The sequence below is a fragment of the Lynx rufus genome, unplaced genomic scaffold (assembly GCF_022079265.1).
Source record: "Lynx rufus isolate CCGP_SWC_20201006 ecotype Redwood Valley unplaced genomic scaffold, mLynRuf1.p SCAF_11, whole genome shotgun sequence".
NCBI classification, from domain to species: Eukaryota; Metazoa; Chordata; class Mammalia; order Carnivora; family Felidae; genus Lynx; species Lynx rufus.
Genome location: NW_025814825.1, coordinates 50,330,358 through 50,356,002, shown reverse-complemented (window position 1 = coordinate 50,356,002; position 25,645 = coordinate 50,330,358).

Below are 25,645 nucleotides of genomic sequence, written 5' to 3'. Positions count from 1 at the left end.
GAGATCAATTGATTTCACACTTTGCCATACAATGAAATCACCTAGGTAGATTTTAATTCTGATGCCCAATGCCGTGCCCCAGACCAATGAAATTGGAATCCTGGGGAGTGGCTATCTATGTTTTTTAAATTCACCAGGTGCCTCCAAGTTTGGAAACCAGTACTTTAGATTGTTTGCTAGTCTCTTTGCAAATGGTGTGAACCATGGACTTTGGCCCAGAAGTATGATACAATACTATTGTAGCAAAGGCTATCTTGTCTGTAGATGGTATTTTGCATGTGTCTCATCAGCCTGGCCAGAGTGTGTCGAGAGAGCTGATGGGGGCCCGGGCCTCTTTGTTTTCCCCATCTCTGAGCCTAGAAAGATCCATGGCTTGAGTTTAGCAGGTGCTTGCCCTTGATGAACTGATTGAAGTAGAAAATAAGCCTGAGCTGGTAGAAATGAGTCCCCAGCAGGCCATTTCAAAGAGGTTTAAAACTAAGAACAAGGACTCTGAAGCCAGGCTACTTTGGATTGAGCCATGATAGAATACTCACTAACTGTTTGACCTTAGACAAGTTAACTTCTCTGTGCCTCAGTTTCCCCATCTTAGAGTTGTTGTGAAGATCAAATATAATAACATGTGAAGTGCTTGACACCGTATGTGGCACATCGATAAGTGTTACCTGTCACTATCATTAACCTGGAGATTTAATCGAACCTGCCTCAGAGTTCGGCTATAGGTCTGTGTAACAAGCTGGTGTAACCATAAGATCTGTCTTTCCTTCTCATTTTCCTTGGACAGGATCTTAGACAGCAGAATTGCCTTATTTAAAATTCTGTGATGCTGCAGGATATTCCCTCTCCTTTTCTTAGTACTCAGTACAGTGTCTGACACACTGGGATTCAATAAATGGTTAGATGAAAAGAATAAGTAGATGAGCTGAACTAAAATGAACCGTTTCTCTATTAGACATGACTGCGGTGCCTGTGAGAGTCTGAGAAGGCAAAGTGTCCACCTCAAAAGGAAATACAAATACAGACAAGACTCCAGGTTGGAGAGAAAAACAGACACTCCTGGCATTTTGTCATTTAAATCATCATAGCATGCCATATGTCTTTTTGTAAAACCACCTTATTTCGGCCTTTACTGGATTCCCCAAGTAACCTTCACTAATTCATTCAGTCATTAAAGTGACTATGGCCAATTAATGAACTACAGGGAACCAAGCCTAGAAAGGGACTCCATGGCAAGTTCTCCACCGCCTGAGCAGAGGGGCGTCGGTCAGCATATGGCTTACATGCTCGCTGCCCCTTGAATGCATTGGCTCAGCTACCAGGTCTATGGTCATGTCACAATTCACTTTTCATAAAGGCTCTATGGTACCTGCTTGGACTAATGGGTTTGTTCAGCTGTGAAAGAAAATATAAACGTTTTTTGGGTGGGGAGGGAGCACATTTATCGACTAGCTTGGGAAATCCAACTGGTATGGCCTGGAAGCTGGGTAATTGGTTGGTGGCAGCAGAACTACATTACAGGAGACAGTGAGTCTTATTGGTTTTCAGAGAAGAGGCTTTGAAGCCAGAAATGCTTTGTTTGAATCCTGGGTCCTCTCCCGACACACTTCTGCGACCTGGAGCAGTGCTGCACAAAGCATACAGTCCATGGACTGTTACCAGGGGTGAGGAGAATGGGAGGTTGTGTCAGAATGTAAACCCACTACATCGCTAAGCACGCCATTACTTCTACTGACCCTTTGTTTTGTTTTTCCAAAGCAAGACTTTCCCGATGAAGGAAACCATGGGTTCATTTACATTCTACTATAATTGTCTTGTTCCTTTGCTGATTGATAGCTAAAAGCTCACAGAGCGGCATTTTGAGTAGTGGCAACATAAGGCAACCATCGTGAGGCTCAGTTACCTTATTGGTAAAATAGGGATAATGATTCCTACTAAGTAATAGGGCTGTTGTGAGAACAGAATGAGGTAGGACGTGCTAAGTGCTTAGTATAATGCCTGGTGCATATCAGGTGCTCAATAAATGAGAACTATTATTAAACAAGATAATGCAGTCCTACCACTGCCATATGATGTCAATGCTGTGATCTGAAATAAGAAAAACAAAACATGTTCCAGAAACAAAAGATTCAATGGCCAAATAAGTTTAGAAGACTGATAGGGGACAGAAGGAATTCATCCTAGATGTCTGCCATATTTCTGAATTTTTTGAGACAAGAGTAATTTTATTTTTAGTTCTTCAAGGCCATCAAACATTGTTTCAATAAATGTATGGAAAGCCTAAAGGCAAATTTTACTTTGGAACCAACTGTCCCGACATCAGTAGACCCAAAACTGTCCTTGTTATCTTATTTCTCCTATTTCTATCCTCTAGACAGTCTTGGGCATGAGTCATTATTTCTTCTGGGGTGTCTCCAGCTGGCTGCAACTCCCATCCTCCCCTGTTGAGACCCTCCTCCAACACTTTTCTTGAAGCATTGTGAACATTCAAGAGGACATTTGGTGTGTGGCCCCAGCAACTGATTCTTTAAGGGCCACCTGACCTGGAGTAGAAGAATGTTGTTTTTATGAAGTCACAGGTCTTTGACAGGAGAGAGGCATACACACACACAAGGTAGTTTCCCCATGATATCCCAAAGGTACCCTTGGAGGTTATGTGAAGGTACATGTTTTAAAACAGCAGCTTTCAAGCATTTTCCTTCTACAATTTTCTCTCATGTTTTTCCACTACAAAATTTTAGGTCTTGTCTTTTATTTGAATGTGCACTTGCTTTAGTTTAGGTCTGTATTAATCAGGACTCTTTTGATCAAAGACGACAGAACTCTAATCAGACAAAGTAGCTTAAACAAAAAGGAGAATTTGTTGATTTCCATAGCCGGGAGGGATGGAGGAAATGCTAACTTGAGGTGTGACTGAATCTGGGGACCCAAACAATATCCTCAGGGCTTCCTGTCTCTCAGTTCTGCTCTTCCTTCTGCTTCTCTTTGTTGATTTCATTTTCTTCTGCAGATTTATTTCCTCCCAGTAGATGTAACTTGGATGCTGGCAGATCTGAGAAGGTCCTATCCTCACAGAAATCCAGGGGACAGAAAGCTGTCATTTCTGAACATCTAATTATAAAATCCCAGAGTCACCTGCTCATCTAAAATCAGGCAGCTAGTTTTAATAATCAACCAAGGCTGGGTCATGTGGCACTTCTGCCCATCTCCTCCCCTCCCTTTATAGCCAGGATATTGGGGAATTGTGAACTGAAGCCCCACCAGAACTAACTGGAGTTGGAAAACATTTAGTTCTTCAAAGGAGGGAAGGAAGAGATGATGGGTGACTTACAGACCACATATGTTCTAGAATATTGTAGGGAGAGGGTAAAACTTGACAGAAAGACATAATTGGAACTTCAAACAAAAATAAAGGAGGAATTTGAGGAGGGCAGATTTTATTAGGGTCACTCAAATTACTCAGTATAAGGTGAACACCTTTCTAAGGAATTGACTAATCTTTCTTATTAAAACCACTGTTTATTATGTTAAAACTTACCTTGATCTAAGAGAAAAACAATATTCCCCACATTTTCAACTCAAGTGTGAATTTTCTCATCAGAACCTGACATTGTGGATGAACCCAATTCTTTAAAAATTTTTTTTTTCAACATTTATTTATTTTTGGGACAGAGAGAGACAGAGCACGAACGGGGGAGGGGCAGAGAGAGAGGGAGACACAGAATCGGAAACAGGCTCCAGGCTCTGAGCCATCAGCCCAGAGCCCGACGCGGGGCTCGAACTCACGGACCGCGAGATCATGACCTGGCTGAAGTCGGACGCTTAACCGACTGCGCCACCCAGGCGCCCCAACCCAATTCTTATCTCTCTCTGTCATTTCTCTTAATGAAATGTCTGCCACAAAGTAAATGTTTAATGCATATTAGTTATTTCCACCATTTTGACTTAGGTTATTACAAGAACAATCTCATTAAATATTTATAATAGCTTTACATATATTAACCCTGTATTATTATAGCTCCTATTTTCACATGAGGAAACAAGCTCACAGACTTTGTGATATTCTTAAACTCCTACCGTTAATAATTGGTGGGGCTGATCTTATCCAGGTTTGTCTGACTCCAAAGCTGAAGCTCTTGATCTCTATGTAATGAATTCAATCTCGGAGAGTTGGAATATGAGAGGAGAAAATTGACTTTCTTGACCCAATTCCAATTCCAAGTCCATAGTAGTAATTCATACCATCCTGGCCTTTAAGTCCCTGCGTCATCATAATTACAAAGCATTCATTATACCAGGACTCTTTGTTTATCTTGAAGACGATTGAGTGGAGGATGCTTCCTTGACGTCCCAGTCCAATACCCTACAACAAAATCTCCCTGCAAACATTTCTCACTTAAATACAGATGCCACATCCTATTTAATTTGAAAAGCAGAAACAAGATTGGGCTCGTTTTTAACAGTTCCATTTGGCCCTTTATTGGTACCTTTTTGTTAATAATAATCTCCTCCCGGGTTGTGGATAATTTTAGCATTACTGAAGCTCCAGGTTGTCTCATTTCTGTTGTTGCCAGTTGCCCATGCTTGTTCATTTTCTACCACCTGCTAAGATGTTCATCTTCATTTTATATGTGTCACCAGCTTGAGAGCCTTGAAAGATGTAACTAACATTTCAAAGAAAAACTAAATATCAAATTCCCTCTGGTTAAGGCAGTAATGGTGATTTTTCTTCCTCTACCTGTTTTGACTCTTAAGTCCTCTCTGGCTTGCATATATCTTTGGAAATGAATTAACACCTGCAAGAAAAGGTGGATTGTCTGCTTTAAAATCTTGGATCGGATGTACATTGTAAATATCACAATTTTATTTGTCATTTGTACTTTAGTAAAGTTGAAAAAAATCATCTTTGGATCAGAGAGTTCAAAGAGAGTCAAGAGTCACCGTCCTGGGTCTCTTCCTTCAAACTTCATATGTGTCTTCTCTCCTCCCCAACTCCTTCCATCCCCTCCCCTGACTCCCCTCATCTCTGTCACTTCTCAGAATGCTGTCAGATGATTTAGGATGTTTCAGCTGTAAGCAACAGCTGACATTGTAAAGACATTTGTCCCACGTGTCAAAGAATTCCCACATCGGTCAGTTCCAGATTGGTTAATTCAGGAGCTCAGATCACTCCCCATTTTGTTCTGTGCTCCTCAGCAGGTTGGCCTGGTTCTTGGGCTTGTTCTTATATTGTTGCAATTGGCTTTGAGTCCTGGGTGTCACGTTATACAAGCTGGCTAACAGAGTTAGACACTTTTGTGTCTCACTCTCTTTTCCTCAGGGAGGGACACTGCCAGAAGGGTAATAACTCCTACTTAATTATCATTAGCCTGGATTTGTGCTAAGAATAAGATGGAGAACTCCAAATATCTGCTTAGATATTCCATTTAGATATATAGATCTTCCTTTTGGATAACCTCTATCCCTCCAGTTATGTGCCACTTAGACAACCCAGAAGCTTTCAGGGAAAATATCAAATGCCTTTTTAATCTACCTCCTTCATTTCTAGGACTGTGTCCAGGCCACCAAAACACTTGCCAGAGTTCAGTTGAATGAACAAAGGTCATGCCACTGTTTATGCATGCTATGTGCACTGGTTAGTGGCCATTATTTTTTGTATTATGCCTTATTTGAGCAGAACTCCTCCATGAAAGATCAGGGAAATACAGAAGTCCTTGCTTTGCCTGGTAGCGTGCATCTGTAAAATTGACCATGCAAGCTGAAACCATGCAAAAATGACCTTAATAATCAATGGGAAAATTTACTATTGTTTGGTGAGCTTTAAAATTTTCTATCAAAACATTAGAAAACTCTCTTACTGTCGCTTATAAATGTATGGGGAAGTGGAACTGATATTTATTTAATACAGTGTTATTTAAAACATTAGAAACATTGGGAATCAGGTATCTGGGTGGCTTGGTTGGGCATCTGACTTTTGATGTCCACTCCGATCATGATCTGAAGATTGTGGGATTGAGCCCCATGTCAGGCTCTGTGCTGAGCATGGAATCTGCTTGGGATTCTCTCCTTCTCTCTCTACCCCTCCCCCACTTGTTTTCTCTCTCTGTCTCTCTCTGTCTCTCTCTGTCTCTCTCTCTCTCTCAAAATAAATAAACTTCAAAAAAGAAACATTGAAAATCAAATTATTTTATTTCTTTTTAAAAATTTTTAATGTTTATTTATTTTTGAGAGAGAGAGAGAGCAAGCGATCACCTGAGTAAGGGAAGAGTAGAGAGAGGGAGACAGAATCCAAAGCAGGCTCCAGGCTCTGAGCTGTCAGCACAGAGCCCAACACGGGGCTGGGACCCATGAACCATGAGATCATGACCTTAGCTGAAGTTGGATGCTTAACTGACTGAGCCACCAAAGTGGCACCCCTAAAGTGTTTTATTTATTAAAAAGTGATAAAAAGTAGTTTGAACCATGCCTGCCGTCTTCTCGTCATATCACTTATAATACTGAGCGAACATCCTCTCTGTGCTTTGGCGAATTGTCGTGCTTCTAAGTTTGGATCGGCTTCCAACATTTTTTTCCTTGCACCTTCAAGGTTGTGAAATAGCTCTGAGAGTTCCTTTCATGTGAAGTTTTTTGAAGGTGCCAATTTCTCTGGGATATTTTCCTCCTTTTCCTCGTTTCTGTGGGTAAGTCACCTTCCCTAAGTTCTTCTGGCTGGCTGGCTGGCTGGGTGGCTGGCTGGAGTCCCCCAGCAATGACAGTCAGCATTCTAGGGTCACCTATTACTGCTCTGCTTACCTTCAATATGACTTTCGCTTCTGATTTGAATTTTGTTATCACTTTTTGTTTCCTTTCTTTCCTCTTTGCTGGCCATCCCCCTCTTTTGATTACTCATTTCTGTAAGATGTCCTGTGAGTTTATCACTTCGAGAGACCAGGAGGCAACACAGCTGCCAGGTTTGCTGGCTGTGCACAACCTGAAAACCAGGTGCAGTGACTGATGCAGACTTTGAAAGCCATGGCTTGATCGGTCACTGACCATGGGGCGTACCTGTTATTTTCAAGGTGATTTGTGGACTGAGAGCCAGCAGCAAAGTTGGTACTGTATTCAATTACTCCTAATTACTACACTGTGGGAACTGAAAATTGAACTGTGTTGTTGATGCTATTGACCTAAAACCACAGTCACTGAAATCTACAGACCACATTTCAGAGCCGTGTAGAGACGAGACCGCTTATGCTGTAATTCAGGACATCTGGGCTCACTGGCCACTTGCTGTTAGTGCTTTGTTCAGCCCTCCACTTCTGAGACACCCCAGGCCAGCCCCTAACTTTCAGGTGGCTGTGAAATAGGCAAAGCACAGTTTCATCAAATGCCCATCCCTGGATGATATGCGTGGTCTTTGTGTTTAAGAAAGGATGCACTTTTAGCCTTGAGTCTGTGCAGCGGGCATGGATGGAAACAGCTGTTAACTAGGGAGGTGACGCGTAGTGGAGCACTGCTGAGAAGCAGGGATGCCGTTAGCAAGCTTAGTAAGCCGAATGACCGCCAGTGTGTCAATCAAAGGTGGTAAAGGGACCAAATATGTAGGCTACAGGTTCTCCTCTCTCTTTGTTTCTGGTCCTTTAGCAAAAATAAAAAATTCATCCTCTTTTAGTACTTTGGCCTTCAGAACCTAACGTAACCCAATCTGATACGTGGAATGCAAAGAGAAGGCCCGGAAGACTCTGGCATCTCCTTGCTGTGTGACCTGACACAGAAATCCGAGCCTTTATTTACTGGCCCTGGTTCCTTCCCTTGCTTTTCAATGCTCTCCTTGCCACAGGCATGGTGCACACCCCTCTGACAGTGTCAGAAGTGAGCTCTACCCTCACCTCAAAGTGGTTTTTATAGTTGCTGGCTTGGAGCTCATTGACATGCCACCCTTTTCTTTTAGGAAAAATAGACACTATATGCATCTTGTATTTTTTTCTTGTGTCTGTTTAATTCCATGAATTTTTTAGGTGACGGAGAAAACTATTAGGTTATGATCAGAGCACCGACTCTGCAATCAGGGCTGAGTTGGAACCCAGCCCTGACCACTGACTGTACTTGAGACATTCAATGGCATCTCACTGAGAAGGAATTCAAGATGTGCTGCCTACTGATGACCTTAAGCCGATGAATGTGTAGTCAAACAAGCTGATGTGTGTTCATCATTTCACACAATCACTGGGACATTGAATGTGCTCAAAATTCTATTTGAAGAAACTCTCTATTCTTTGCTCTTTAGCTTCTGGTGTTCAGAGAGAAAACTATCATTCAGTTGTAATGATTAATCAATCCTAAATATTTGGTATAGCTAGATTTCTGCTCTGTGTAACTACTGTTCATTTTACATATATGGTTTTGTTCTCGTTTCTTTTTGGGTGTGCTTTAATGTTAAAAACCTGCTCAAATCGTTTGTAGATGTACATGGGGATACAGAAAGAATGAATGAGTAAATAGTAATGTTTCCATTTTGGTCCCCGTGAGGTACAAAACACTCTTCCCTCATTTCCTCTGGTCTGGTAACCTGTTGTGATATACAGCAACATTCTTCAGCTTGTGGAAAGCTTGGCCTCTGAAATAATTCCCTTTTTTCTGCAGACCTATTGTTGCTGCCATGTAGTTGGCACAGTGTCAAAGATTTTGACCATGATGTTTTACTTGACAACCCCTCATATACAGCCTGGAACATTGCTGGTATATTTTGGAATGGCAGAAAGAATGCTTTGTGTTTCTCAAAACACATCTCCATTTTTTCTTCCTGGTCACACGAGATGACTACCTTTCCTCTGTAGTTAGTTAGGCTGAAGTCATGACTGGGTTCAGGCAAATAAGATGTGGATGGAAGTGACAGCCTGGGTATAAAAACCTCTGGAATTATGTTACCATTCCCTGGCAACTTCTAAGGACATATTTTTAAAATGGAGAATGATCATACGGAAGGGTACTTGTTACCATTTGGAGGAAAATACCATAGAGAACCACCTGGGCCTGCAACAGATAATGACATGAACATGTGATCAATCTTTGTTGGGTTGAGCTTGTGAGATATCAGGGTTTATTTGTTACCAAAGCAAACCCGACTCTATGCTGACTAAAATGCTTCCCTATCGAACTCATGGGACTTTTCTGTAGATAAAATGATACCCTCCTCATGTTAGTACTTTGTAAAGTGTATAGGGAAGCAAGATGTGAATTTAGCAGGTTGTTATTTGTGGAAAGTGCATAGGTTTGGAAGGTGAGAGACCACACTCTTGGAAGAATGTCAAATCTTTGCATCACTCTTATCTGTGGCCCTGTCATCTATAAAGTAACCGTCCTCATCCTTGTCACGACTACCTCTCAGGGTTGTTACAAGATGCAGATGAAATCATGGATGTGTAATATCTTGGTAAACTATAAAATCCCATCAAGTAGAAGGCAGTGTAATTATTTCTCTGGAGCTTCAAGCCTCTCTCAGGAATACCCCTCTCACATGTTTTCTAGAATATCAGCACAGATTTTTGTTCACAAAAGCATGAGCCCGAACCTCCTCAATGTGATCTGAAACACTTGGCAGGCATTTTCTGCCCTGAATATCTACTTGAAGCTGAAAATAGAAGTGGCTAGGATTTTAAACACAGAATGTCTGGTGGGGGGGATAAAAGAAACTTGCACAGAGTCTTAGTTTCTCCTGAAGATGAGGGTGCAGATGTAGGGAGGAGGGTGTGTTGTTGGAATCTGGTACAGGAGAGAGAGGGAGATCAGAGTGCCCTCTGGGATGGACAGCTCATGGATCCCAGAAGGCCAGGGCCTGGGCGTAGCTATATACTCAGCCTCCTACAGGGTATGTTTGCAGGAATAGGAAGGCCTGAAGGCCCCATTCCACTCTGTAGCTGGTTCTGAAATTCCCTGGGTAAAGCTTCTTTCTTTTTAGCTGGCAGCTGTGTTTTCTGTCTAGATCCAACCAACAGAACAGTCTCGTGAGAGATTATGCCAAAAGTTAATATTGTCCCAAGGAGACTTTGGGGGAATGAAGAAACTGAATGAAAAGCAGTTTTGATGGCATGTGGAGACAAAGCAGGTCATTCACAGGTAGAAACTTCAGGGCCAAGGTCAACCAACAGGCCCCTGAATCCAACTTTCCCATGTTGGGGCTCTGCTCCAAGGGCAGCTAGGCCCTCTGAACCTCAGTGTTCACCTTCCTAACTCTTGCGACAGACTGGGCACCCTGCTAAGTGCTTCACAGATATTAGCTCATTTATTAGTCATGAATACTCCTAGGAAATAGGTACTATTATTATCCTCATTTGAGAAATGGGGAAACTGAGGCCAGAAAAGTGAAACTCTAAGACACAGTAATAATAAGTGGCTGAGCCAAGATTCAAACCCAGGTTTTATAGTCCATGGTCTAAACAATAAATACACTATGCTGCCTCATCCAGAAATGGAGGAGAATGTGCTTGTAAACCTCTGAGGCCCAATGGCCTTCAATACTCTGGAATTCTCTGACTTAAATTCATCTGATGGCAGTCCATTAAAAACAAAATCAAATAAGAAAGTCACTTCCTGACCAGTTCAGTTTGTACAGATACGTGGCTGTGGCTAACAGAAATAAAATGCAAATCCTCTGCTTGCTACTGGAATTAGCAATTCCTTGCTACTGGAAACAGAGCCTCACCCACTGAGGTTCTGAAGTGATTGAAAGGCTCTATTGGAGAGCCCCTAGTGCCCATCGCATGAAAAGCCAGACCCAAGTGAGCTCATTACCTATCACTTGGTTGTTGGTTAAAAGAAATAAATAAAAGGAAAACCCTCCTGGGGTTATGCTTTCAGTCTGGGGTACTAAGATTCATTAGCATATCTTTATAAAAACGTGTGTCTGCGGCATATGTTTATTGCTCATCACAATGCTTATATGCACTCGTTAATTACCAGTTGCCTTTAGGCGTTTACTTGAAGACAGTCAAGTACTATGTAATCAAGTAGAGCTAACAAATTACTTTTGTGCAGAAATTGGAAAAAGGAAAATGTGAGATTAGCCATTAGTATTTGTCTTCTACTTTCCTTGCTGGCTGTTGCTTGCCTTATAATGTAGCAAGCATCACACAACTGGGTCTCAGTGAGTCCTTCTCTAGACTTGGTGTTTCCATCTCCCAAATGAGTATTTTTCTACGATCTTTCCTTCCTACTATTAAGTGCTGTTCGAAGTACAGACCAAACCATCTGCGTCCAGTTTATCTGGGGGCAGGGCTTTTTTAAAGCTGAGGAGTCTTTAGCTCTAGCACTGACCACTAAATCAGAATTTTCACAAGTGGGGGCTGGGGGTGCTGACTGTATACACTGGTTTTTACCCATTAACTAGAAGTTACTTTCATTCTCAGAAGTGCTCGTGCTTCGATAATAAACTAAATGGACGCTCTAGGCCTGAAGCTTTGCATTTTATCATGTGCCCCCAGCTGATTTTTATGCCTATTAAAGTTTGAGAACCACCATTGTACCCGTGGTAGAGGGACTGGATCAGACACAACTATTAGTGGGCTTGATGGAAAAAAAAATACTCAAGTGTCATTTATAAAAAATGTATTCTTAATAGATATCACTTGTCTAAGGTAGAAAAAAAGATTTTACTGGGAGAAAAATATGCAAAATATACTATATAAGGTATTAATTATGAGACTAACTTCTCTGCCCTCATACAAGGCAGGAAATACTCGCAAACTCAAGTCAAAGAACACAGTAGAGTTTATCCCTGCATAGAAATTCTATGAAGGCCAGTGTAGACTACCCACAAACCTATGAGCTCCTTCTGAATTAGCCCCTGAGGAGTGGTCACCCTGGAAAGACATCCTAACATGGCTGAGAAAGTTTGTGAGCAGAAGTCACAGACTGGCAGTCCCTGACCCATAGTCACCCACGGCTGTGTTCTGTTCTGTGCACAGTGATTTACTCATTTTGTGTCATTTTCAGACATTTAAAAATCAGGATATTTCATATTCAACAAATTATTTCTAACTTTTGTTGAAATATCAGAGTGATTGGCAAATATGGATTTTGTTCCCAAATGGCAAGATTTGACTAGTTGAGTAGCAGTACCCACCTTTGGATGGAGCTGAGGTTTTGCTTCAGTAAAGCCCCCAGCTAGTCCGATTCCTTCATTTCAATTGCCTGCCAAGCCCCATAGCTGGGATATCATTGCCCCTGCTCCGTGACCAAGTGGTTCTCATCCTTGGCTCTATATTATAATGAATTATCTTGGGAGCTTACAAAAAGAAGGGAGAAGGAAAGAGATTGGAGAGAGAGGGAAGAAGAAGGAGAAGGAGAAGAAGGGGAAGAAGAAGGGGGAAGGGGAAGGAGAAGAAGAAGGAGGCAAGCAAAGCAAAAAAAAAAAAAAAAAGGCTGGTCTTAGCACAGAAGATTGCTGCAGAACCTCAGGGATGGGGCCCAGGCATCTGCATTTTTAAGCTCTCCAGGTGATTCTATGACAACAGAGGGTTGAGAACCAGTGGTTCACCCTGAGAACTTTTTAGAAGCTGCCTCAAGAGAGAATCCCAGCACATTGTCAAGTACCTGAGGACTCATCTTAACCACTTTAATTGAGAGTCACCTGGTAAATTTGACCTTGACGTGCGACCCTCAAAAATTTTGTGTAACTCTGGGTGGGGAGGTTGTGCCAAGGTTTGCTTTTTTCCCAGTGGTTTTGGTGCAGGTGGTCCAGAGCCTGAGTGGGATACTTGCTCAGAGCTCTCCTTCCCCTCCTTCAAACAGGTTGGAACTAAGGGTAAGCTCAGGAAAATCAACCATCTCGTGTCATAAAAAAGGAGAGCCGGGAAAATTATGAGGTGACTGTTGCCTAAGAAAGCTGATGAGGCATTATTTCCGAAAACCTGTGTGGCATTTTAAATGAATTCTGCTCCAAGCTTCCACCCTGTTCTTTCAACTGGCTGCAGTGAAGAGCTGGTCTCTGAGGGATGAACTGTTGACATCTCAGTTTGAAATGTACGTGCCAGGAACACTTCTTGATCAGAGCTAATTCTCCCCTTTTCTGCCTGTTTGGTGCCACTTGGACTTTCAGAAAAGCTGTCCCCACCATGATAAAATGGTGCAGATGGAAACTCATCAGAGAAAAGGCCACTTGGGATTTTCCTGACTGATTCAGCTCACTGCACGTCACAAGTGTGGAAGTGGCCTAAAGACCTGATAAAGAGGGGCGCCTGGGTGGCTCAGTCGGTTAAGCGTCCAACTTCAGCTCAGGTCATGATCTCGCGGTCCATGAGTTCGAGCCCCGCGTTGGGCTCTGTGCTGACAGCTCAGAGCCTGGAGCCTGTTTCGGATTCTGTGTCTCCCTCTCTCTCTGACCCTCCCCCATTCATGCTCTCTCTCTGTCTCAAAAATAAATAAATGTTTAAAAAAAAGACCTGATAAAGAGTCCTCATTTGACCATTTCTTTCAAAGTCTAAAAAAGAAAGAAAAATAGGAAAATCCAGGAGAAATTTCTTGTGATATTGGGCTAGGTAAAGTTGTCCTATATAAACTACCGAAAGAGTAATTTATAAAAGAAAAAAAAAAGATAATTTGGACTTTATCACAGTTAGGAACTTCTGCTCTGTGACACATTACTGTTGACATGGAGAAACTATTTGCAAATCCCACATTTGATGAAGAACTGATATCTGGCTATGTATAAAGTATTCTAGACTAGTCGGATCTCAGAAAGTAGCTAACTCACTTTAAAAACAGGCAAAAAATTTGAACTGACGCTTTACCTTGGAGGATAAGAGGTTGGAAAATAAGCATGTAAAAAGAACCTCAGTATCTTTAGTCATTAAGGAGATATAAATGGCAACTACATCATAATAGCACTCCCTGTGTATTAGATTGTCCAAAATTGAGAACACTGAGCACATCAGATCTCGGTGAGGATGCGGAGGAACAGATACACTCATACACAGCTGATGGGAATTAAAATGGTGCAACCACTTAGGCAAACAGCATTGCAATTTTTCAAAAGATTAATCCTGCGCCACACAACCCAGTCATTCTGCTTCTAGATATTTAACCCAAGAGTAATAAAAGAATCTGTCCATCTAAAAACTTGGATCTGAATGCTCATCGCAGCTTTATTTGTGATAGCCTCAAACTGGAAACAATCCAAATGTCTATCAACAGGCTAACAGGTAAATAAATTGTGGTATAACACGTAGTGGAGTACTACTCCGTAATTAATATGAATGAACTATAGATACATGCTCAATATGGATGAATTTCAAGATAATTATGCTAAGTGAGAGAAGCCAGACAAAAAAGTACATACTGTATGGTTACATTTCTATAAAATTCCAAAAAAAAAAAAAATGCTGAATAAGACAGAAAGCGATCAGTGGTTGCCAGGAAAAAGGGTTTGGAGGCGGGTGGGGGTGGGGGAGGAATGAGAGGAAGGGATTATGAAGAGAAAGGAGGAAACTTCTGAGTGAATATATTCATTATTTTAATTGTGTATGTGGCTTCCTGGGTATATGCGTACATCAAACCTTATCAAATTTTATGCTTTAAATGTATGTGGCTTATTGTTTGCAATCATCCCTAAATAAGCCTGTTTGAAAAGGAAAGGAAAAATGAACAACAACAAAAAATTAGTTCTGTGATTTTTGTTGTTGTTGTTGTTAAGGTTTTCTTAACAGTTTTCTGAATGCAAGCTGGCTTAGGTGAATCTGAGTCCTCTGGAAGATGTTTCCCTCATTAGAAGGAATAAAAGTGAAATTAAGGAAGCTAGGACTTAGAAAATTTTATATTTAACTCTTCCTCTCCATCTGGCTCAATCAGAAATAAATGAGCTCACTTTCACATTTACTTTCTAAAAAGTATTTTTTTTCTGCTTAAAGCTCAGAGGCAGAAAGAGAGCACAAGATCTTGGCTGGGTATCAGATGCTGTTTCCTCCAGCAGTGAGGCAGGACTGTAAAGCTTAGGAGAATGTCTTTTCTTGCTTTCATTAAGGTCTTTGGATAAGCTTTTCTTTGCTTTTTCTTTTGTAAAGGGAAAGGTGTAGGTCAATTACGTAGAAGGCAGGTCACACTAAAAAGCTGAAAATTATAAGGAACCTTAAGGCTCTGTGAGGACAAAAATGTGTCCATGGCTCTGGGTACCAGACTGGGGTGGAAAGAGGCCATGCCCTTTATAGCCATCATTGTCCCATTTGGAAGGAACCTTCAAATTCAGTCATTAAAGATAAAGGACTGTGTAATGTTAATGTGAATGTCCAGACAGATCATGATGTGGCTGAGCGAGGGGATATTGACTGAAAGGAGATGAGTTTTCAACTGTATTGGTTCATGGGAAACCAAGGTTATAAGGTCCATTCCATTGATAAGAAAGATGAAGTATTTGGAGAATACTTTAAGTGAACTTTTTTCGTTTAAAAGTTAAACTTTTGTTTATACCTTCCCTCCTGCCAGGAGTAGTTAACATACATTTTATCATGATCTCCAGAAGGGATTCTGACAGCTGCACCTGTTATCACTTTAGAGAAGTTAGTCCATCACAACCTCTGGAAAGGTTAGCCCTCCGCAGCACATGACCTTGCACTGGTGGCCATAGTGATTGGATCAAAATGCACATCTGACCTAAACCCAGCCAGTAGCATCAATGAATCAGATCCCCAGTGGGGAATCTGAATTATGACTCAAGGACCCGTCTGAGTCTAGTCAGATGATGGTGGGTACTGAAGACAAAGAGTCACAAAACTTTGAGGTATTGAGGATGCTGACATATGGGGGAGGGGGAGAGGTCACATGATTCCTGGGGGACTTTGAGTATAGTATCTATTCTGACTTTTGTAGTTCCAATTATCCTGAAAACAAAGCCACCTTTCACTGCCCTTTCTTGGATGTCTATGTTCTCTCCTGTTGTTGTGAGTAAACCCCTCATTGAGTTAGTGTGAGTGGGCTTCTGTCATAATCTAAAGAGCCCTGACTACCATTGATCAATATTATAGGGCTACAAGTGCCTTAGAGTATACAAAACCACTTTTATAAGCATTCAATTTATTTTTTTACTACAACTGAGATAGGAATTCTTATTTTTTTTTTTATTTTTAAAAAAATTTTTTTCAACGTTTATTTATTTTTGGGACAGAGAGAGACAGAGCATGAATGGGGGAGGGGCAGAGAGAGAGGGAGACACAGAATCGGAAACAGGCTCCAGGCTCTGAGCCATCAGCCCAGAGCCCGACGCGGGGCTCGAACTCACGGACCGCGAGATCGTGACCTGGCTGAAGTCGGACGCTTAACCGACTGCGCCACCCAGGCGCCCCAGGAATTCTTATTTTTATTTTGCAGAAAGAGACCTGGGGAAAAATATATTTCAAATATATTTTGGGGGGGGAGGGGGAAATAAATTGTCCAAGGTCACACAGGTGATCAGTGGTGGATTTGGAATTTAATCTTAAGTGCTTTGAAAGGATACTGCCATTTCCACTACAGCTAATCATTTACCCTTGGTTTTAGTTACAGTGTAAGTTTGGCTACATGTAATAAAGTTAAAAAAATTAAGTGGCTTAAATAATATTTCTCCATGACATAACAATTCCTGAGTAGGCAGTGCTGGTTTGATGATTTCGTTTCCAGGTACCCAGGCTCCTCTGTCGTCTTGCTCTGCCACCCCCAGGATATTACCCTTGCCTCCTGGTCTGAGATGGGTTACCTCCATGGCCATGTTCTAGCAAGCGGATCAAAAAAGGGGTGCAGCGAAGGGGCATACCTCCTCCCCTTAGGGACATGCCCTATAAGATACACACATAAGACTTTCCATCATATTCCACTGGACAGGATGTAATTACATAACAAATCTAACAGCAAGGGAGGCTGGAAAATGTAATCTTTATTCTCATTAGCCATGCCTTCAGCTGATAATTGGGGTTCTCTTGCTGTGGAGGAGACTAGGGAGATAAAGGATTTGGGATGACAACTAGAAGTCTCTGCCTATGTACCTGTTTCCTCAAAATCCAGGTTGCTTCTTGTCCCCATGAGAAGAAGGAAGTGATTATGCAAATTCACACCAAGATACAAACGACTGGCAAAGGATGCTGCTTGAGAGGAGATCCATAGATGATACAGGAGGACAAAAAGAAGGAGCAGAACACTGAGCCCTGGAAGAGATAGTTGGGGGAACTCCCGTGGGGAAATTGATACAGAAAAGGAAGCTAGAGGAAAAGACAAGGTGTGCTAATTTCACAGGTTTGCAAATATCAGTTGTATTCCTCAGGTTCTTTCTGTTCTGTGATTTCAGGGATAAATGTGAGCACAGTAGTAATGTGTCAATTAAATCAGTCTCTATCTTTTCTACTCAGAATGAATAAAATTTCCACAGCAGATGCTGGACGCTCCAGACTGGTGAGTTAAGATGCAGGCTTAGCTTAGCCCCCATATATTGTAGTTTCCTGTTGTTTTTCTTTCTTCTTCAATGAGTGAAACCCAAAGAAACTCCAGACTCTTCACTGCTGCTATATCAACAGTGTTAGTATTATGTGTTTCAACCCTAAAGGTATGGATATCATTGTTAAATTTCAGCTCCTGACTCTCACTTCTCTTTGAGTCAAGCTTAAGTTTGAGGCCACCATATCCTCCAAATTCCATGCTGGGAGTCCCCTGCTGGGTCGAAGATGTTTGATGATGTCACTCATGAGCTTGACATTTGGTAGGGTCTCAGCACCGTGTAGGTGAGCCCATCTTAAGGGTTTGAAAACTCAGACTGAATGAGGGGAATTTCCAAATCATTTCTAGAAGAGCTGAGACTCAAATTCTCATCTCTTCTCTGCCAGGCTTATGCTTTCTGCCACACCAGCAGCTTTTATCCTTCCAGTCTTCACTTTATTAGCGGTGTTCTTTCTAAAATTTATAGGAGTGACCCCAGAAGAACCAGGAAGGGTCTACATCGCTCCCACTGTTAGACCTTACCTACTCTGTAAAAGAAGGGCTTGGAAAAGCTCCAGCCCACCCACCCAGCACCACTTTGTGGCTGTGGAAAAGTGATGTGTGGGTTTCATGTGTCAGAAAGCTGGCCTCAGGAAGGGCCTGATCCCAGTGGCCAAGGCATTAAGAAAATCTGTGGCCACTGTATCTCTTCCTTGCCCCTGAGGCCGTCGTAAGTCTGCTTTCTCACATACTTCCTGAGCCAGTATAACTTCCCCAAGTCAGAAACCCAGGAGTGGATTTGGACTAATTGATTAGCTTGGGGAAGCCCCTGTGTTGATTTTTACAACCTCCAGAAATAAATACCATGTGAATTTGACGTGATTAATGTGGATGCAAACGCCAAGGAAAGTAATAAAGATTTGACACTTATTAAAAAGTGTTGCCAGAAAAGTATGAATGATTATTTTAATATAAGCACCGTGTGGCGCATATCCCCCTGCTTTTCTTTAATTTCCCCACAGATAGGCTGCTGTGCGTGCCATACCCTTGTGAAGCAAATGAGAAATTATATTTGGAATTAAATTTAAAAAAGAAATTGCAATTGTTTTAATTATAAGTCACCCAGTGTGTGTCCTGAGCTAGACAGGCTCTCAGGCGCTGATGAATTAGGGTGCCAGCAATAGCAGGGGACTAAGATCCAAAGCATGGAACTTGGCTTTGCAGCAGGTGTTTGTGCCTGTGCTTGACTCCCATGGGCAAGAGCATATTTGTTATTAATTATTATCAAATGCAAAAGCAGGTTGAGAGGCTTTTCCATTGTAGCATCCACGGGCCTTCCGGCTATGTAAATCCCATTAAACCTAATGGGGCTCTTCTGATTAAAGCTCCATGCTTAAATCCAGAAGATGCTCTCTAGTGCATATGTTGAGGGAGTCCCTGAGGTCTACTGAGTAAACAATCTATATATTAAATAACCCTTAAGTTATTATTAGAACTCAGAAAGACTCCTCCAGCATACTATAAATCCCCACTAGGTACTAGGAATTCCAGTAACTGGTCACCCTTCGTAATTCAGCATAGTTGAAATAACATGCTTTTCTTTCTCATCCTACACCTGATCCTCCTTGTGCTTTTAGTTAATGGCACTACCGTTTACCCTGATAGTCCCCCCCCCTTCTCTCCCTTCTCAACCAAAGCAGACATTACTTGTCCTGCCACCAATTCTGCCTGACCTTGGATATGACCTTAGATGCTTTTCATCCAGAACTTCAGCTCACCACTGCTCATGCCCAGAATTGGTCTTTGGTGTGAAAACATTTTCCAACTCATCCTAGTATCCTTTCTCATCATCCACATTTCTGATGGGTCACTGAGCACTACTGGCTTCTATATAGCTCTTTTATACACACTTTCTTCCTCCTCCTCGTTGTTACCTCCCTCCTATTTCTTATTTCTTTTTTACGCAAAAGACAGTGCTGTTTTTGCTTTTTTGCAGCTTTATAGCAGGGGTTCTCAGACCAGCTTTGGTAAGGCTGAAGTCTCCATAGCTGTAGCTAAAGGACCTGGTGGGGGCAGGCAGAGTGTCAGGCTTATCACCTCTGCTGTTACCTTAGCTGCTACCTTAGTTCCATGTGTCTTGTACATTAAGATTCTCTGGAATATTTTTTTAGAGTAAAAGATTAAAAGCCAATGGTTTGCAAGCACACAAAGCCAGAAAATAAGGACCACATACTTGGTTTGTCTAGAGAAAACCCCACTCCACCATAAAGGATGAGTTTAGAATGGCAGAAGGTAGCCATTGGTTATTTCTGGCTATTCTCTACTTACCATCCAATCCCCAGAACGTGTCTACCTTCTCTGCATCCCACTGCGGTCCAGGTGAGGCTGACTTTATGGTGACTGCCCCCCAAGGATTCCCTTGCTCTCTGGCTTCTAGCTGAGTATGGACAGTAGAAGGCACTGGTTCTAGATTTTAGGGGTGAGAAAGTATGGTGAGAGGTTTAAGGTCGCCAGATATTGCAAATAAAAATACAGGACCCCTGCATCTCCCCATTTCCCCCAACCCCCAGCCCCTGGTAACTACCAATCTACTTTCTCTTTCTATGAGTTTAACTCCTTTTAAAAAATTAATGTTATTTCTCTTTTCTTTTTTTTAAATTCCACCTACCAGTGAGACCATACGGTATTTATCTTTCTCTGCCTGGCTTATGCCACTTAATATAACTTCCTCCAGTTTCATCCATGTTGTGGCAAATGGCAGGGTTTCCTTCTTTCTCATTCTTTCTCGATGGAGAAACGTTCCATTCTACATGTATACCACTGTATGTATGTATGTATATATATATATATATATATATATATATATATATATATATATATACCATATCTTCTTTATCCTCTCATTTATTAGCAGACACTTGGTTTGTTTCCACATCTTAACTATTGTGAATAATGCTGCAGTAAACATGGGAGTGCATATCTCTTTGAGAGACATCTCTTTGAGAAACTGGCTTTCTTTCCTTTGGGTATATACCCAGAAGTGGGATTGCTAGATCATACTATATGAATAAGTTATGAGGATATTGGCTACACGATGGTGACTATAGTTCATAATAATGTGTTACATACTTGAAATTTGCTAAGAAAGTAGATCTTAAGCATTCTCACCACACACACACACACACACACACACACACACGCACACACACACAGAAACTATGTGAAATAATAGATATGTTAACTAACCTGATTATGGTAATCATTTATATATATTACATATTAAATATTTATAGCTATATATATATATCAATTTGAGATACATATATCTCAAATCATCATACTTTATGCTCTAAATATATGTAATTTTATTTGTCAATTCTATTTCAATAAAGCTGGGGGGGGTAATACAGGGTCCTAGTAAAATTTAAGTTGTAGGTAACCGTGAAGTATTTGGGACATACTTCTGCTACAAAACCATTGTTGTTTATCTGCAATTCATATTTAACTGTGCATCCTGTATTTTACCTGGGAATCCTAGAGAGGCTGGAGTATTTATTCCTGTTCCTGCTGCAGCCTGGCTGAAGTGTCATAGTGACTGTGTTCCTCTGACAACAACTCTTGTTGAGGCACTTCTTCTATGGCTCCAGTTTTCACTGGGCTGGAAACTCAGTCCCTTCCTCTTCAAGCCTCCCATGGTTTCCAGTATCTGAGAGACTCACTCTCCCTTGTTGGACACAATCCCTTTAAAAAGCTGAGTTCAATAAAATCCTTTGGAATAAGCCATCTGCTTCCTGTCTGATGCAAGGGCCACCCCTGTTAAAGGCCTTTGTCAGGCCCCTGCTGTGTCAGGACAGGGCACTCCTAGCTTGAAGCTTCTCACTGTCCATTCTCCATGGAGGCAGACCAAGTGAGTGCATCCAGTCGTCACTCACCAGCACATCAATATCTACTGTGAAGATTGGAATTAGAATATAACATAGATGCAAATGATTGACAGAAAGGGTTTTCTAGGCTTCTCAGAATTCCCAAAACAAGAGTGAATTCCCCGAACATAAGAGATGTTAGTGTCTGGATGTGTCGGTGTATGTACAAACACACATACATACGTTCTAATTTTATTTTATTTTCAAAGTTTACTTCTAAGAAAAATGTTCTCAAAATGAATTTCTAAGAATAACCTTAAAAAAATAAACCTATTCTTCCTCTGTGATAATCTGCCATTTACGCTATGAAGGAAAGGTGAAGCAAAGCAAAGAAGCTGAGTGTAATTCCCTGAGGGGGGAGGGGCCAAATTTCCATCAGCTCCTGAGGCTCAAGCCAATTGCAAGAACCACCGGGGTGATGTACGTCATCTGTTGGGTGATCAGTAGTCTTTGCCATGTCTCTTGATTTATAATTTCAGCATGTATTTGTGAGATGCTGTTCTTTGTGTTTTGAATAAAGTAAAAGCATATGATTTCTTCAATTTGTCATTTTTTTATTTAATCATAAAATTTTAAATTTGCACATAAATCACAGATAATTTCCATAATTCTGTGCAGCACTTCATTTGCACGATCATTTTTTGATGTCTACTTTGATCTAAGCATGAATTATATCTCATGAGGCCTAATGGTATCCCATCAACAATGCATTATAATATAAAGCATGTCCTTGAGGAAATAGATTGGGAAAATGCTGATTGAGTGCAATCTTAATGCCTTAGCTGCCTGGATGATCTTTGAGCCACAAGCTATGATCAAGATCCCTCATCTCCATTGTGGGCCCCCACTTCCTCCTTCTGAGGCTGGCAGGATTGCACCAGGAGATGGGCATATCTCCTTTACTGCCCTTCTCAGCTGTTGCACCCCCAGAAAGGCCTCCTCGTCAAACCCTCCACCCTCAGGTTGCGTACTACTTTATTCCCTTCCAGAGACATCTCTGTCATCTTTACCTGGGCTCATCCCCTTTGCATACGGGCACTTAATAATTCTGTGTCTTCAAAGAAATTAGGAGATATTCCTCCCTGAAAAATCAACAACCACAGTATTGGAGATCCTGATTTTGGAGTAAGAGTTCTTAACTCAGAAGTAGTCTGGAGAACTGGATGGCATCCTAGCTTACGCTTTCCTAAGTGTTGATTTTAGGCAACTGTAACTGTGCTAATGCTCAATCTCCTTAATGTGAAATGGGCATCATGATACCCGCCTGGCTAGCTCACAGGATTCTGGCTGGGGCTCAAGGAACTGATAGACTTAAGGATTCTTTGAAGTGTTTAAAAGCTGATGTAAGTCCACTCTAAGGTTACAACAAATAGATCACCTTGACTAAATCAAGAATGAAGTTCAGGAAAACAGCCAATTTTTTTTCTTATGGAACAAGCCATGGATTGACTGCTGGTTGTTTGGCATTGTGTGAGGGAATTAAGTTTTCTTTCATTTTAACAAATCTGAATCGAGTAACTGTCATGTGCTAGGCACAGTGGCCGTAGGAAGAACTTAGTTATAAACCCTGCCATCCAAGAGCTCACAACTTTGTTTGGGAGCTGCTAACTAGAACATAATATAGCAAGAATAATCAGTGTATCTGCAAAGTACTCTGGGAGTATGAATGAGGGAACAACACAATCCTCCTGGAAACTGGAATAGTTGTGGAAAAGTTTTTGCTGCCCATTTATTTGTTCACTCATTTATTCATTCAACAAACCTCTTTTGTGCCTTGGCTTTGTTTCAGGCTCTGTGCCCAGGGCTGGGAATACAGCAATGAGCAGGTCAGATGTTTTCTGTTCTCAGCAGCTTGCAAGGTAGTGGGATAGCCAGCATCAACTGAACATCTTGCAAATCTAAAATTATAAACTCTATTAAGTGCACAGACTGTAGTACAGGACAGTTTTGCAAGAGTCCAATTAGCATGGTGGTCCAGGGTTGAAACTGACCTACCGCAGTGGTTCAGAGTCTTTCCATAGGAAATAACACCCAGGCTGAGATCTTAAGGATGGTGAGAGAATGGGATTAGCAGAAGAAAGAACAGCATGTGCAAAGGCACTGAGAAATGGCAGAGTGGTGTCTGTTAGAAGAACTGAAAGATGTCTTGATACACAGGAGTAAAAGCCCCACGAATGTGTCCTAGTATTTCTGAATCTGGATGCATTTTATTTTGTCTTCATTGCATCATCTTTTCTCCAGTTACCAGCTAGGACATCAGTGTCCACCATTTTGTAGACATCCTGCACTCTTTTGGCTACGCTTTCCTTTTTAGACGCACACTGAGTCCTTTTATTGAACATATATTGTGTCATGTCACAGAAAATTGGGGATGAACAAGCAAGACTGGAAAGACCAGAAAACTCAGGAACAGTTTAGGGACATTTTCTCAAACTACCATGTATGTGAGTCGGAGTTCATGACTTGATTTCTGTTTCTGGTTTACAGTTCTAAGTACATAGACTTTGAGTGGGCTGCCTTGGGTGAGCTATCTTTCCCTGGATCGATCTCAACAGCAGGGGCAACAACACATATAGGGAGTATCCATGATGGACCAAACAGTGCTCTTTGTGTTTTGGATACATATCTCATTTAATCCTCAGAGTAGCTCCAAAGTAGGTATTACCATATTCTCCGTTTCACATAGAAAAAAGTAAGACAGAGACAGATGAGACACTTCCAAAGACACAACTTGTGAGAAGAGCAAGATTTTGAACTCAGGGAGTCTGATTACAGACACTGTACTCTTAATTCTTGTTCTGTAAAGGGGCCATTCCATTATAGACATGGGTGTGGTGCCTTTCTTCATGTATTCAAGTAGTCATGAGCCATAAAGACACCTCCAGGCTATATGTTTGCTATATGTCTCAGTTCATGTTTAAAATTCCTCTTTCTTCTTAAGACAAGGTTTTCCACAACTATGAAGACCCAGGGGCACCTGGATGGCTCAGTCAGTTGAGTGTCCAACTCGATTTCCACTCAGGTCATGATCCCAGGGTGGTGGGAATTCTCTCTCCCTTTACCCCTCTCCCCAGCTTGTGTGCACACTCTCTCTGAAATGAAATGAAATGAAATGAAATGAAATGAAATGAAATGAAATGAAATGAAATACATAACCACAGCCCAAAATTCAAGCATACTCAGATGCATACTACTGTGGACTCAAGTCCACAATTCAAGCATACTCAGATGCATACTACTGAGACCATGCGCAGAAATACACTGAAACTGTAGCAGGCATACTTTCCCAATGAGAGGCATGTCATTCTCTCACCAGCAGATATATAAAAGTACAACCAAAGGTGTGTAGTAATCTCAGATTTTTTTTTATTTCAACTCCATTTATCCTGCAGCACTTGTGTTCAGCTTTCACCATTTCAGAATGTAGTCATGTCTCACCAATTCCCTTTACATCTTCCTGCAAAGAACTTTCTTCCTTTGGTCTTTATATCATAGTGCAGAGAATTCATTACCTCATTAGTTGGGAAGATTTGAGCAGGTCCTTTGGGGATAATAACATTTCTATTTATTTTTCTGTCAGAGAATCACAAGGAAGCAAACACAATTGGCAATAAAAGAAGTTTTTAAGAGTTTGCTGGAGCTTCCTTAGTCACAAATGCTTTTTTTTCTTAGGCAATCTTAAGCAGAGGAATTGGTGAATGGACCCCACTGCATAGCTCAGGAAGTATGTCAATTACTCCTCTTCCTTTGGAAATCCACAGAGCCATTGAGAGGACTTTGGAGATATAGGAGTCAGGAATGGACAGTGTCTTTAAAGAGTAAGCTGGTCTGACTCTGACTAGCATCAGAGTATTGAAAACAAGAGGCATGACCTCAGGAATTAAGAGCAAATAATCGCCACTACGTGGTAGCAATTCACCACTGTCAAAACACCCAGAAGGAATTACAAGGACTTTTACAGTGTCTGGGAGGTCACATAATTGTGGGTGTGGAGGAAGTCAGAGAAATATAATTGTAAAGCAAAAAACTGTACATATTTAATGTATACAATTTGATGAGTTTGAAATACGTATACATTAGCAAAACTACCACCATAATCAATGTCACAAACATATCCTATAAAACTATATAAGTTTCCTCCCTCTCCATTTTTTAATTTTCTGTGTGTAATAAGAACAGTAACATAAGTTCTACTCTCTTGGAAAAATTTTAAGCATGTAGTACAGTATTGTTAGCTATTGGCACTAGGATGTATAATAGATTTCAAGGACTTATTTGTACCACGGAAACTTTAAATTCTCTGATGAGAATTCTCT